The following is a 13,934-nucleotide window of genomic DNA, read 5'->3' on the forward strand; positions in this document are numbered from 1 at the left end:
TGGAATGATAACATTGTGACGTCCCACACTGGCAATGTGACTATCAGTGTTGCATTTCTTCAGCACTGTAAAGACAGCCCTAGCCTTCTTAGATCCCACATCTAATGCTGAGCTTAAACTGTGGACAAACTGACTGGAGGATGCTACTCTCCCTGTTGCTAATGTAAGTCTTAATTCTTCTTCTACTTCTACTTCTGCATTGTGATTTTTTTTTAATAACCTATCCGAGTCTTTAAGTTGTTGATCACAGCCGTTTATGTGTAGTATCCTGACAATAGCAAAAGCATTTTCAGGACCTTTGCCAACTCTTAACACTAAAACACCATACAAAAACTCCTTGTGACATCGACCGCAGACTGGGCAAAACACAGTGCACAAAATGTATAACTAATAACACTATATGTACACTACAGAATCTTATATATGTATAAAGATAATGTATGAAACAAACAATGTACCTGACAACAACAAAACCATTTTCAGGACCTTTGCCGACTCGTAACATTAAAACACCGTACAAAAACACTATAAAGAAAGAAATGTTAGCTTGCTGCATTGCCTAGTGACACTTTGTCGAACAGCTGATATGAACATGTTAATCACTTCACATATCAATACATTGCTGATTGAAAATTGAAAACTCAATAAAAACCGTTACACTTCATCAGTGTATTCTTTGTTAGTACATAAGTTCTTATGAGTCATAAAGAAAATAACTTAAATATGATTTTTGACACATTAGATTGAATAAATTAACAGGTGATTAAACTTTTCAACCCACCCCTGTGACATTGATCGCAGACTGGGAAGAAGGGCGGATTTTACTTCCCAAGTCTGCATGGGCACAAGGGCGGGGGTCTCAGGCTCAAAGAGAAAAACAATGCATGGGAAGTGGAATGATATATTAATCTGCTACACTAAATCACCTTGTGCTAACTTTTCAATCACATTGAAAGCTACGACTGGCCTCTCAAAAGAACTGGTGCTCACCAGCATCGGCACTAATAGCTGTCTCTTAGTGTTGTCTAGCAGATCACATTCAACCTCTATCCAACCCTCATAGGGTTCACTTGTCCCGGAAACGCATCTTGCCAAAGTATCAACATCAAAATTAATTGTCATTTGTATAAACGTCTAAAATATCCCTATTTAGTTTTGGCTGGAAGCTACAGTATTTATCAGTGGTAATATGATGATCTCTTCATCCTCAGGCGACAAGCTAGAGCCTAGATAACTCTAGTCCCGCCATTTCTGGACTGATAAATACTACCACCATTCTGTCCCTAATCTCTAGGCAGATTTGCTAATTTACAATGGCTCACATGGTACCACTTGTCTTTTCCCTGCACCTTAACTGCTGCATTAGTGACTAAAAGAACCTGATATGGACCTTCCCACTTGGCTTCTAATGCTACCCTTTGAGGTTTGTGAATCATTACTAACTGACCAGGCACCCCTCTGGAGGTGGTTGCCAGACACTCTAAACCTGTTTCTCAGCACCTTGTACTGCAAGACTGAGTTGTTCACAGTACTGCATCAGGCTGTCAGAAGTTAGATCCACGTCAGCTTTGCACAGATCCATTGTTCCGGGTAGGGGCATGGGCCGGCCTGTGATGACTTCAAAAGGGCTTAGTCCAATTTCCTTGTTGTGCGTTGCTCGGATGCTACAGAGCACAATGGATGGAGCCTTGGGGCAACGAATTCCTTCCAGATGGACAGACGTTCTTTGATGACATGATTCATCCTCTCTGTTTGGCCTGAGGCTTGTGGTCTGTAAGGACAACGTAATGACCATTATATGTTTACCATACGACACACTTCTTTACAGACTGGATGTGAAATGTGTTCCTTGGTTTGAGTCTATGCGTTCTGGCAGGCCCCACCGGGGAATGATGTCCTTCACCAATGTTTTGGCTTTGTGGGCTGCTGTTCCATGTTTGGTTAGGAATGCTTCCACTCATCTGGAGAATTTCTCTACTATGACAAGCACATCCTGAAACCTCCCACACTTAGGCAAAGTTATGTAGTCCATCTGAAGATGCTGGAATGGACCAGGTGGGGCTGGTGTTCCCCCAGCAGGTGTCTTAATTCTGGTTCCAGAATTGTTCTTTTGACACGTGATACAGCTTCTTATCACATGTCGCGCTTGAATTCGGAAGTTGGTGTTCCACCATACTCGACTGAATCTGTGGAACATTTTGTCCTCACCTACATGACCCAGCAAGTGAATTTGCGTTGCCAAATAGGGCAGAAGGCATTCAGGGGCCACGGTTTGTGTACCGTATCGCCAAATGTTATCATGTTGCAGTTTTGCTCCATTTTCCATCCATGTCCAAATTTCGTCTTTGGATGCTTCACTTTGCATTTGATGTAAAATTGATTGTCTATCTTTTTCCAGTGGTCTGTGCCGTTGTGTGTGCTCCCCCCTCCTTTGCGGCTTGTTTAGCAGCAGCATCTGCTAGGGCATTCCCTTTGGCTTCATTTGTTGCATCTCTGTGTGCTTTTACCTTAAGGACAGTGACTTCTTTTGGTAGCCGAAGACTTTCTAGTAATTCTTTTACCAGTTGTCCATTCTTTACTGGTGTGCCAGCTGCTGTCATGAACGCTCTTTGTCTCCACAGTTGTCCAAAAACGTGAACAACTCCAAACCCATATCTTGAGTCTGTATAGATATTTGCAGTTTTGTCTTGAGCTAATTTGCATGCCTCAATCAGGCCCTTGAGTTCTGCTTGTTGGGCTGATGTACCTGCGGGCATTGATCCTTTTGCCAAATCTTCTGTGTCTGATGTCACAGCCCATCCGGCACTCCTTATTCCTCTTTCTACAGTTGATGACCCATCTGTGAAGAGGACCAAGTCAGGGTTGTGTAGTGGAGTTTCTTTGATGTGCTGATCAAGTTCCAGAGTGGTGACAATCTCTTCACACTTGTGGTGATCTCCATCAGCCTCTGCAGGCATCATCAGCGTGGAAGGATTGGACACACTGGCTTTCTCAATGACGATGTTGCTTGCTTCTAGCACAGCCAGCCAGTTTCCCGATCTACTTGCTGATACTTCTGAAGCTCTGTACATTGTCAATAGGGCATGTACTGCATGTGGACATTTTACTACCAGCACCAGACTAGAAACTAGCCCAACTGCCAGATAAACTGCTTGCACTGCTTTCAGACAGGGCCCAAAGCCCAAAGCCACATTATCCAGTTTTGCTGAATAGTAACCCACAGGCCTTCACTCGCCCCCATGTTCGTGTGCCAGCATCGCTGTCATATACCCGTCTCTTTCATTCACAAACAAAGTGAAAGGTCTTCCTGTGTCGGGTACTCCTAAGGCAGGTGCTTCACTTAAAGCCTTTTTCAGCTTCTGAAATGCTGTCTGGGCTTCCTCACTAAAGGAAATCTCTTCTTTGGGATGTGGATTTCCCTTTAGGAGGTCGTATAGGGGTTGAGCAATTTCGGTGTACGAGTCTACCCAGAATCTGTTGTTGTTGCAGAGTCCTAAGAATTTTCTCAATTCACAGACGGTTGTGGGTTCAGGTGTTTCTCTGATTGCCTTAGTTCGGTCCTGTGTTATGGTCCTTTCACCCTTGGATATCTTCTGTCCCAAGTAGATGACATCCTTCTGCATGATCTGGGCCTCTTCCAAGCTAGCTTTGTGGCCCTTGGAGCACAAGTGGTCTAGTAGGGCTTTGACGTCCTTTTCATGTTCCTGTTCAGTCTCTGAAGCAATCAGTACATCGTCCACATATTGTATGATCTCTGTCACATGTGGCATGTCTGGAGATGTCAAGTGTGTTCTGAGAGCTTGATGGTAAACAGTGGGGCTGTTGTGGAATCCTTGTAGCAAACATGTCCATTGATACTGTTGCCCAGCAACAGTGAAATCTAGCCAGGGCTGAGACTCAACTGCTAGAGGCACTGACCATTGGCCATGTCTATGACAGTGAACCATTCATGTTCAGGTTTCAAATTGTTAAAAATGGTTGCAGGATTAGCCACCAGAGGTGTCAACTTGTCTATACACTTGTTGGCTTCTCTATAATCCACTGTCAGGCGCCACGTGCCATTAGCTTTCTTCACCGGCCAGACTGGGCTGTTGGATGCACTCTGGGTTTTGAGAAGAATGGCACATTTCTCCAGCTGTTGGACAATGGGCACAATTCCCTGAATGGATTCTTTGCTGATGGGATATTGTTTAGTACTTGGTGGTGCTTTTTCAGTGAAGGATACAGGAGGCATCTGTAACAGTCCACAGTCATCCTTATCCTCTGACCATGTGAGATGATGCTGCATGTCCGTCTTTTCGAGCCTCCTCGGATTCCACGTCACCTTACCATCCTCAAAGGTTAGTGATGAATTGATTTTCAACAGTACATCCAGTCCTAATAACGGTTGTGTAGTTTTTCCTACCCAAACTTCAGCTGTTACCTTGTGAGGTCCAATGCACAGAGTGATGGGTTCTGATTTCCTCAGGGTGATGTTGTCACCCCCAGCTCCACTAGCTGTTATGTTTGCTTGGCTTAAGGAGAATGTTATTTTGTTGGCAAATGTTGTGGGTATAACAGTCAGTTCGGCTCCAGTATCCAGTAAGAAATCAATATCTTGATTGTTTATTTTGCACACACATAGAGTCTGTCGGCCTTTTGATGGACTGCCGCTAGCAGGTGCTGCAGAGAGGGGAGCTCTAGTTTTCCTGCGGCTCAACAGCATTGAGAAGAGTTCGTTTTTGTTCCTCAGTTAGCTGTTGGAACATTCTGTCTAAATCATTATCATCTTCGTTTTGGTCTCTGAGCCTTATTTTGCATTCTTTACTCCAGTGTCCTGGCTTGTGGCAGTAATAACAATGTCCGCCTCTTTTTTTCAGGTCATGTCTCCTGCCCTTCAAATCTTTGTGTTCAGCTCCAGTTTTGTTGTACCTCAGAGCGTTAGATTGCAAGGCTCTGAGTTTGGCATCCTGTGTCCTCTCAATTCTTGCTGACCAGTCTACAACTTGGTTGAAAGCTGTCCCAACACCATCCCAGGCATAACGGACTTTAAGGGCTTTGGATATCTCTTGCTTTAGTCCATTCACGAATGCCGTTTTCAAGGGCATGCCAGTGTCCTTGCTCAGATCATCATCGTCGTTTAAGCCAGCATGTTCCAGCCAAATCGGTGTAAAGCATTCTTCATACTCTGCAACACTTTCTCCCGCTTTCTGCATGCATGTAATTTTTGCGCAGTTGATTTCTGCAGGTTTCAGTTCATATAAAAAGGTTCGTACAGCCTCCCATCCTGCATCAATATTATCTTGTGACTCGCCTACCATTGTCTCCACACTTTCAGTGAGCTTCTTTTGATCGCTGTCTCTTAAATTCAAATTCAGGATCATAGCAGCGTCTAGTGGGTGTAGAGTGTAAATTTTTCGTAAGCGTACAAGAACTTGCCATGCCTTGCGTGGTTGTTTATATGCATCTGGTAAATCCTTGGACCACTTATCAATTTGTTCCGGTGTGGCTGGTTGATAAGTCTTACATTGGAGGTATCTTTTGACCTTTGTCACAGTGTGAGTCCGTCTCTGGCCGTCCTCCTCAAACTCCTCTTCACTTTGAACTTCCACTTTAGTTCTCCGGTGTTTGATTACTACAGGAGCAAGCCTAACTTTTGCTGAATTGGTAGTCTTTGTCGTGGAGTCCTTTGTCACAGGTTGAGGAGCAGGTGTGTCCTTGCCGTCTGAGCCACCTGAGCTGCTGCTATTGTCATGGAAATTCCTCTAGCCAATGGCGGTGTTGCTGTTCTTCAATGGCTTTCAGCTCCTTGAATGGATAGAGCTGTTCTGGCTTCCCTTTCTTGGTGTCTCCTTCATGTGTCTTGGTAGAGGCTGTTGCTTTATCAGTCTTTTGGTTGTAGTTGGATGGAGATTAAGTTTAGCCATTTTTGACTCTCAGCTAAGTTTCTCTTTTTCCTTCTCTTGTAATAGAGAAGATAATGATTTGACCTTTGCTTTTCTGCAATGATTTCACTTTTCAGTCTTTTGATTTCACAGTTATGCAGATGTCTAATTTGCTTGGACAAAATAACAGACCATCCGTCACGTCTGCTGCTTGCAGACATCCGCTGTGTCTTTCCCCAGGCCTTTTTCATGTCGGGCAAGGTCCAGAGTCTGTTCTCGGAACGTCTAATGTTGTATTTCCGTTGGATGTCGTCATCTCATTTCCTTAGTCCAAGCCTTTTTTCCATATATGAATTTAGGCTGTCCATCATCTGAGCGATTGTTACGTCTGGAAGAGCTTTTCCTTGACGTTCTGTCGTAGGTTTCAGTGGCCCAGCCCCATGAACACGGATCTGCGCAGCCGACGACAACTCAGCAGCCATAACAACAGATTTCCTCAGGTATAAGAGCAGACAGAGCGGGTGTTAGCGGTGCTGTTAAGGATGTTTAAGTGTGAATACACACAGCTGTCTTGGTGCAAATGACTATACACTCCAAGGAACACAGTTACCGACAGGAAACTGAAATTTATCATTTTTTTTAACAAGAACAGAGTTTTTATCTTCACATGCACAGACTCATTAAAAAGATGTAGTCTGTTTTTCAAAATACAATATAGACTTACAACCAGGAATACTTTGAGATCTGCAAAGTGAAGACGGATACTCTTTCAACATACCAAATAATTCTATGATGTGGACTCTTTTCGCTAATTCTCGCCTGTTAGAAAGTTGACTCTTTCCGGATCTTAGTAGGAAAGCTTATCATTTAACAATTTACCTTAAATAGGTTAATCTTTCCGAAACACCGTTGCAAGGCTGTATACAGTTTAACACGAAAACTAAACAAAAACAGACTACTTTCATTCCAAAATCAAGTTGGAAGTGTTGGAGAAATATTACTCTCCTTTAAGATAACCATTGTAGCAACTATGATAAACAAGTTAACAATAATGTATTCATTATTATAGGGGTGAATCAATGTAATCGTTTATATTAACAGTTATAACTATACAATCCTTTGTATTCAAAGAGAAGAGGCCTGTAAGGCCCTTTAGGGGACTGCATGTGAGATAAGGATGGCGCCTCTGTCAGAGTGCTGTGGTCAGTCATAATATATGGAGAGGGTGAAACGTTCCAGGTTTCACGATATATCTTACTCCACTAATCAGCAGGGCAGTAATTATTGGTGACGACATATGCTAAATGTAAAGGAAATAAACAGTAATGAAGTAATGTAAACCAGCGATAAGAGGGGTCTGTGAAGATGGGCCGGCAGAGGCGCCCTACATACAAAGAGATGAGGTAATGTGTAGCTTTTTTTTTTGAGAAAACGTGTATAAAAACCGGTGCTTTGTGAGAAGGCGTCAGTCACTCCCCGGGACCTGACTCAGTATATAATAAATACTGCATCTGACGCAATGTTAGACTCCTACTGGTTGTCTTAGAACAGGAATTGTGTGGTGTTGGGACTCATTTGGCCCAGGCTGAGAATTTCACCCACAGAAGGCTAGATTGCTTATTTTTAGCGACTTAAAACAAATACAAATTCTTTCAGCATATAACCTTAAGAAAAGTACAAATTTTCAAGTATGCTTTTAGGCTACTGTTACAAAATAACTCCATTCTCGGACTCTTTCACCGTCAGACTTCCACCTCGCAACACAACCACAATTACTTACAATACCAGTATAATGCACTCTTAACTCTCTCATAGAGAACAATTATACAGTGTTGAATTCTGTGTCACTTACACCAACACCCTTTCCTAACCATAGAAAGGTGTCCAGCAACCAGTTGCAGCATTTCTAACTTTACTTAGAACATTTCATGACTTAGTTGGAACACGAAGCTCACTTAACAACTTACAATACCAGTATAATGCACTACTTCTTAACTCACAATCAAGAAAAGCACCAATTAACTCACGGCGAAAAATAATTATACAGTATTGAATTGTTCCAGAGCTTACGACACCCTTTCCTAACCATAGGAAGGTGTCTAGCAACCTAGTCACTTAGTCTCTCCATCGACCTCCGATTAGAGGTCTGATAACCGGCTCGATGCAAGATGACTAACAACAATATAGTACACACTCCGTCAATCTCAGGTCTAATCGAAACATATAACTGTGACAGTGGCCAAGTCACAACTAAGTATTTACGGGGAGACCACGTGAGCTGTCTATATAGGCTTTCCCTAGCCTAGACTTCGATACCTCCGCCTAACTTAACAGAGCCCTTAGAAACAGTGTTTACCAAAATTTCAGTTAGTTACATGCGCTTATATTTACTGGTCTGTTTACTTATAAAACAGCTAAAATAGGTTCTTCAAGAGGGGTAGTACGTTTCTTACCAAGTTAAGATCTGTGAGATGTTAACTGGCCCACCGACTCTTGTCTTCACGATCTCCGACTTGAAATTTCAACCGGAAAATCTCCTTGCTGAATTATTCCTCGTCGTAGCTGTGTCAGTGAGTTTCTCTTGTACCAATCCCTCCTGGCTGGCTCGCCAATTGTTGGATTTTCTTGTGATTTTACAAGTAAATGAACCGGACCAAGAGCGCGCTTGGAGAAAAGCTTTTCGGTGGTGGTAGAAACCAGCAGCGTGTCTGCCTGCAAAGAGAACTGTTACAGTGATTGGCCTTTTATACCATGAAGCAAATAGACAATGGGTGTACAACCTTGCTTGATGCAAATCAGAATCTAGGTGTTAATGCTAGTCCCCTTTTGTCTGTGATGGCTGCTGGTTGTATTCTGCCTTAATCAATTGCTCTTGGCTCAAACAGTAACGAGGCGCCAAAGGTGTGAAGCTTTCTTTGTATCTATGGTAATAAGACCATCAGGTTATACAGTTCTCCTATCATGAACCATGTCTGTTCAGATGTCACTATAATCTTACACTGGGATGAGCCCAGTTTCAGACTCCCGGTGAGGCGGCCTGCAAAATGGTCTCACCATGCTGAGCTCCTGCCAAAAATCTTCCCTTCTTTTGATATACCTGATACTCTAACTGCAGTTTTGGTTTTTGATACGATACGTGAAGTTCTCTGGATGCTGCTCAAAAATCAAGGAGATTCCCCGCAAAAGCAACAAGATTTGATAAGCAAGTGCTTCAAGGCTAGCTTGCTGCACGAAGATGTAGCATTACTAATCAAACAGACTGCAGAGGCCGAGAGAGAAACTACAAGATGTGGTGAGTGGCATGCTAACGGAGACCTTAGAGAAAGCACTGTCTCCCCTCAGCGCTGGTTTCAGAAAATGGAGCTTTGCTACGTTCTCATCAAGACATCAACGGTCAAGCAGCTAAGGTAGAGACACTAACTACCAAAGTACACAACCTCCAGAGGTGTGTTCGCCAAGTAAAAAAAGACGCTAACAATTGTATTGCTGATTCCTGAAAGCCATGCTGCCCAAATGGATCCTTGAATTGGAGATGAAACCCACCTTCCTGCTGGAGATCGATAGAGCTCATTGCATGCACCCCTCAAAGTTGTCAAATGCCAGCAAGATGATTCTTCAACTTCTTCGGTATTCTGACCATCAGGCAATCTTGCAGGTGTAACCCAGGTCACAAAGGGTTAACCACACAGCTGTGCTTCAGCCAATCACAACACAAAGGGTTAACAACACAGCTGCACTTTAGCCAATCAGAACATAAGTCCACAGCACAATAGGTAGGCTATACAGCATACACTAGTCAGACGCTGGGTGACACTGTAGAGAAAGGACTGGTGGCTGAACGGTAAAAATATAATTCAAATATAAAACCACAATATAAAGTGGTCAAAACAGAACGGTAACAGCCTGTACTTTGTTGTAAGCCCGTAGATGTGTGTGTGTGAGACCCTACTTATGGAAATCTGTCGAGTGATACAGATGCGCGAATTGGTGAGTTGTGGTGAAAATGAATAACTGGCGCCGCAAGGGCTAATTTAAGCTAGCAAGTTCAAACGAATAAGCCTAGAGCTAACAAAATTAGCATTAACTGATAAGCAATGAAATTAATCGACGGCTGCTGGGCTCAAAGTAAAGTCATTCAACATTTCAATTGGAAAGAGAATAAAAACGCAACATATAGAGGGCTTAATTGCTCAATGTTTTCTTTGGCTGGTAAAACTAACGAACTGGTTAATACTGAAGCACCATATTAAGTTATGGGTTGTTGAGTATTTTATTTCAGTGGTATAGTGCTTTTGATTTAAAGGAACAGGAGACGTAAGAATATATTCAATTTACACTATAGTTGTAATTTGTGTAATATTGTTTCACTGTAGTTTAAATGAAAAGTGTATACAATGTTAGGTCGGAATGGAAATCTCATTTCACTTTACTCATAAGTTCATTTACTGTGAAGGTTATTTAAAATATGTTGATTGTACAATTTACATTGTATATATTTTGTGAAAGTTAAAGGAATTAACAAATTCTGACAAATCCAAAAGGCAATTGATTAAGGAACTATTCTGGCCATGTTAATGACTGCAGGTCAGGTTTTTGAGTTGAATTGAGTTTGATGACAAGCCAACCCGGACAAGATCTCTAGACCCCTGGATTGAAGATTTCTGAATTGAAGAGCCAGAGTCAAGAACTGCCAACTTTACTTCTCTCCTGCCACGGTGGTAGGATAAACCCCACAAACCGCACCAGGCCAGCCCCACTTTTGCACTCAACTCCCAGCACCACGCGCACAACCCCAAATCCAGACTGTGACTTTGTTTATTTATTTATTTTTTTGACTTGACTTGAAAGACATTTACCTTTTTCACTCTTCTTCAAAGCATTCCCTGTGCCAGTGGACGGACTGAGTTGTAACCCTCACTGGTTTAAGCGAGTGGACTGAGTATTCATATTAAGTTCAAGTTCAAGTTCAAGTTCAAGTTTATTTAGAGCCCAATATCACTGTTTACAGTCTCAAAGGGCTTTACAGGCCACAACAGTCAAATCAAAATATGACGGCACCCCCTGACTTAATCCTCATGGCGGGCAAGAAAAAACTCCCCAAAAACCCAAGAGGGAAATGGGAAAATGGGAGAAATCTTGAGGAGGACCACAGAGAGAGGAGACCCCTCCTTAGTCAGACAGGTGTGCAATAGGTGCCGACCACGTGGGCAGTTACAGCTGAAAGTAAATTGGGGCATGAACAAAGGGGATGGTGATGTAGACAGGAGGCTGACGGGGGATGGAAGATGATAACACCAGGATGGGTCAGTCCAGAGGGCGGGAGGAGTCAGGATCACTGGTGTCTCAGGAATAGCATGTGTGGCTCGACAGAGAGAGAGAGAGAGAGAGAGAGAGAGAGAGAGAGAGAGGGAGAGAGAGAGAGAGAGAGAGAGCGAGCGAGAGAGAGAGGCACATTGTTAGATGTTCATTTCCACATAATGGTTAAGGTAAATATACATCGTGTGCCGAGTGCAGGCAGGGACTCCAGCAAGACTAACTAGTACAGCATAGCTAAAAGGGAGAGCTAGAAGGTAATATGGACATGATGGCACTCATATTACTGTTACAGTGTATTATTGAGCCGTGGTGCAGTGATACAGTGAATAGTGAATTGTTGTAAGGTTGAAGTAAGCTGTAAAGGATGGTATTGAACCAGGTATTGTTTTGATATTGATACCTACCTGATGTTGGATCCAAAGATTTAGAACTGAGATTACCTCTGTTAGGGTGCACCCAGTTAGATATAAGTGTAGTTATTTAATGGTTCAAGATCAAAGAAATAGTTATAAAGGAAGTAATTTATTGCATAATTAAACTACATACTGAACCAAATGTTATTTATTTTATTTTGTTATATTCAAAGTAATACAAGGTACCAGTTCAAAACTTTTTGTCTTGCGTGATCATTGAATATTGCAAATAGCCCTTTCCGTCTCCCACTCGAGTCTAGGATCCTCTGATTCTGGTCCAGTGGAATTGCAGTCTTTACCAACTAATTATTCATTCACTAGATTAACCCACTACCAGCAGTGGTAGGGGCTGTGTGCTACACAGGACACAAGGAAGGCAAAACCATCTCTACCGGGCAGCACATATTTGGAATTCTATGCCAAATACAGCGCAGGTACCACCCTATGGAGGAATGCCTTCAAAGGAATAAGAGCCCGTTTCTGCCAGAGGAGAATCGACATCTTTTTGATTTACCCAGCTATTCTGAGGGTTAAAGTCAACGGCGAAAACAAATCATTTCTCTTCCGGACCTGAATTATGTCTGTCAGACTATAAACCAGCTAATACTACAGCAGCATTGATCCTAGCCCTGCTACTGCAGTATTAGACACAATCCGCATCTGCTTTGGAGGGCTGAACAGGCTCAGTTTGTGTTGACTGAGCGGTAATGTAGCTTCCTCTGTTCTTTATACAGATAAGGGACAATTTACTTTGTATAAACATCTATCGGTTACATTGGTTAATTGAAACTTCTTTTTAGGTTAAAGAAAGAATCTTAGGTTGTGATATTATTGTATTGCATATATAGTTTTTTTCAAAGATTTCATACATGCTATATCCTGATGTATGGTCAGTCTACACTTAGTCAATTTTCAGTTTCTATTCTAAAGGGGAAGATTGGGCACAAGTTCATTGTTAATAGACTTTGCTTTGTGAATGACACATACGTTGGCAATAGAGGGGTTTTGGGGAGGGGTGGGGGTGTGGTTGCAGCCACACATGAACCAAAACTTGGATCTTTGAGGTCAGTCGATTCAACTAGTAACTCATTACGAGACAGGATTATTCTCAGTACAACTAGGAGCATGTTCCTTTTGTTTTGTTTATTATTTGGTGATTGTGGGTAACCACACCATATTATTCTTAAATATTAAGGGGCTGAATTCACCTTTCAAACGCACCAGTATTCTTGATCTGCTACAGACATAAAGTAGATATTGTACTTTTGCAGGAGACCCACCTCAGACCATTAGATTTCGGTAGAATACAAAATAAACATTACAAACCCATTGTGGCTTCAGGAGATGGTTCCCATACCAAAGGGGGCATGATTTTAATGAAACGCAACATAAATTTCCAAATTGAGAAGATTAGTTCTGATTCATCAGGGAGGTTAGCCTACTGTTGTACCTCTATACAAGTGGAAAAGGTGGCTTTTATAAATGTATATGCTCCAACCATTTACAATGCAAACTTTTTTCCAACTCCAACAAAAGAGCTGCTTTCCTTGAATGACTATCTCTTATGGCACCCACAGACGGTGAGATTTAAGCAATCTTACAAGTTTATTGTAAGCCACACTGTGCGACATGGATAGTAAACTTGGGTACGACATCAAATTTGATGTATGTGGACTGTACAATGATAACACCTACTGAATCATAGGCTACAATGCAAGTCAGTATACAAGATTAAAATGTCATCAGTGTTAGTAGATGCAGCGTTAGTAGTTAGTTGGTTAGTAGACATAGGTCGTAGCAGCAGTCACATTGTGAGATGGTCATCCTAAATTTGACACTGTCAGAATTTTGTCCCAGGCTATCTTTGGTCGCAAGACAGTGACAACGGCTATCTTTGAACCTCTCTCACAGTGTGAAGTAGGACTGCTGTTTTGGAGCCACGACCAAAGATCGCCAAGTATTGTCATCTTTCGTCTGGGACAGCCCAAAATCGCACAGTGTATACCCGCCTTTAATTATTGGATCTGATATGAACACCTTTTTTGATGAAGAATTTGGACAGATCACATGCTATCACCAATCCAAGCCACTTCATCTAAGGCTTTAGGTCACTTTTGTAAAAGCCTGAACTTAATCGATATTTGGATGATTAAGAATCCAAACATTAAGGACTACACTTATTATTCTGCCTCTCATAAAATGTCCTGTAGAATAGATCATATTCTGTCCTCTGCAAAGCTGATTCCGTCTGTTAAATCGATTAATATTTTCCCACGATACCTGTCTGACCACAATCCAGTTATTACAATATGATTTTTTTCACATGCAGAATAAACCGACA

The sequence above is a fragment of the Chanos chanos genome, chromosome 8 (assembly GCF_902362185.1).
Source record: "Chanos chanos chromosome 8, fChaCha1.1, whole genome shotgun sequence".
NCBI lineage: Eukaryota > Metazoa > Chordata > Actinopteri > Gonorynchiformes > Chanidae > Chanos > Chanos chanos.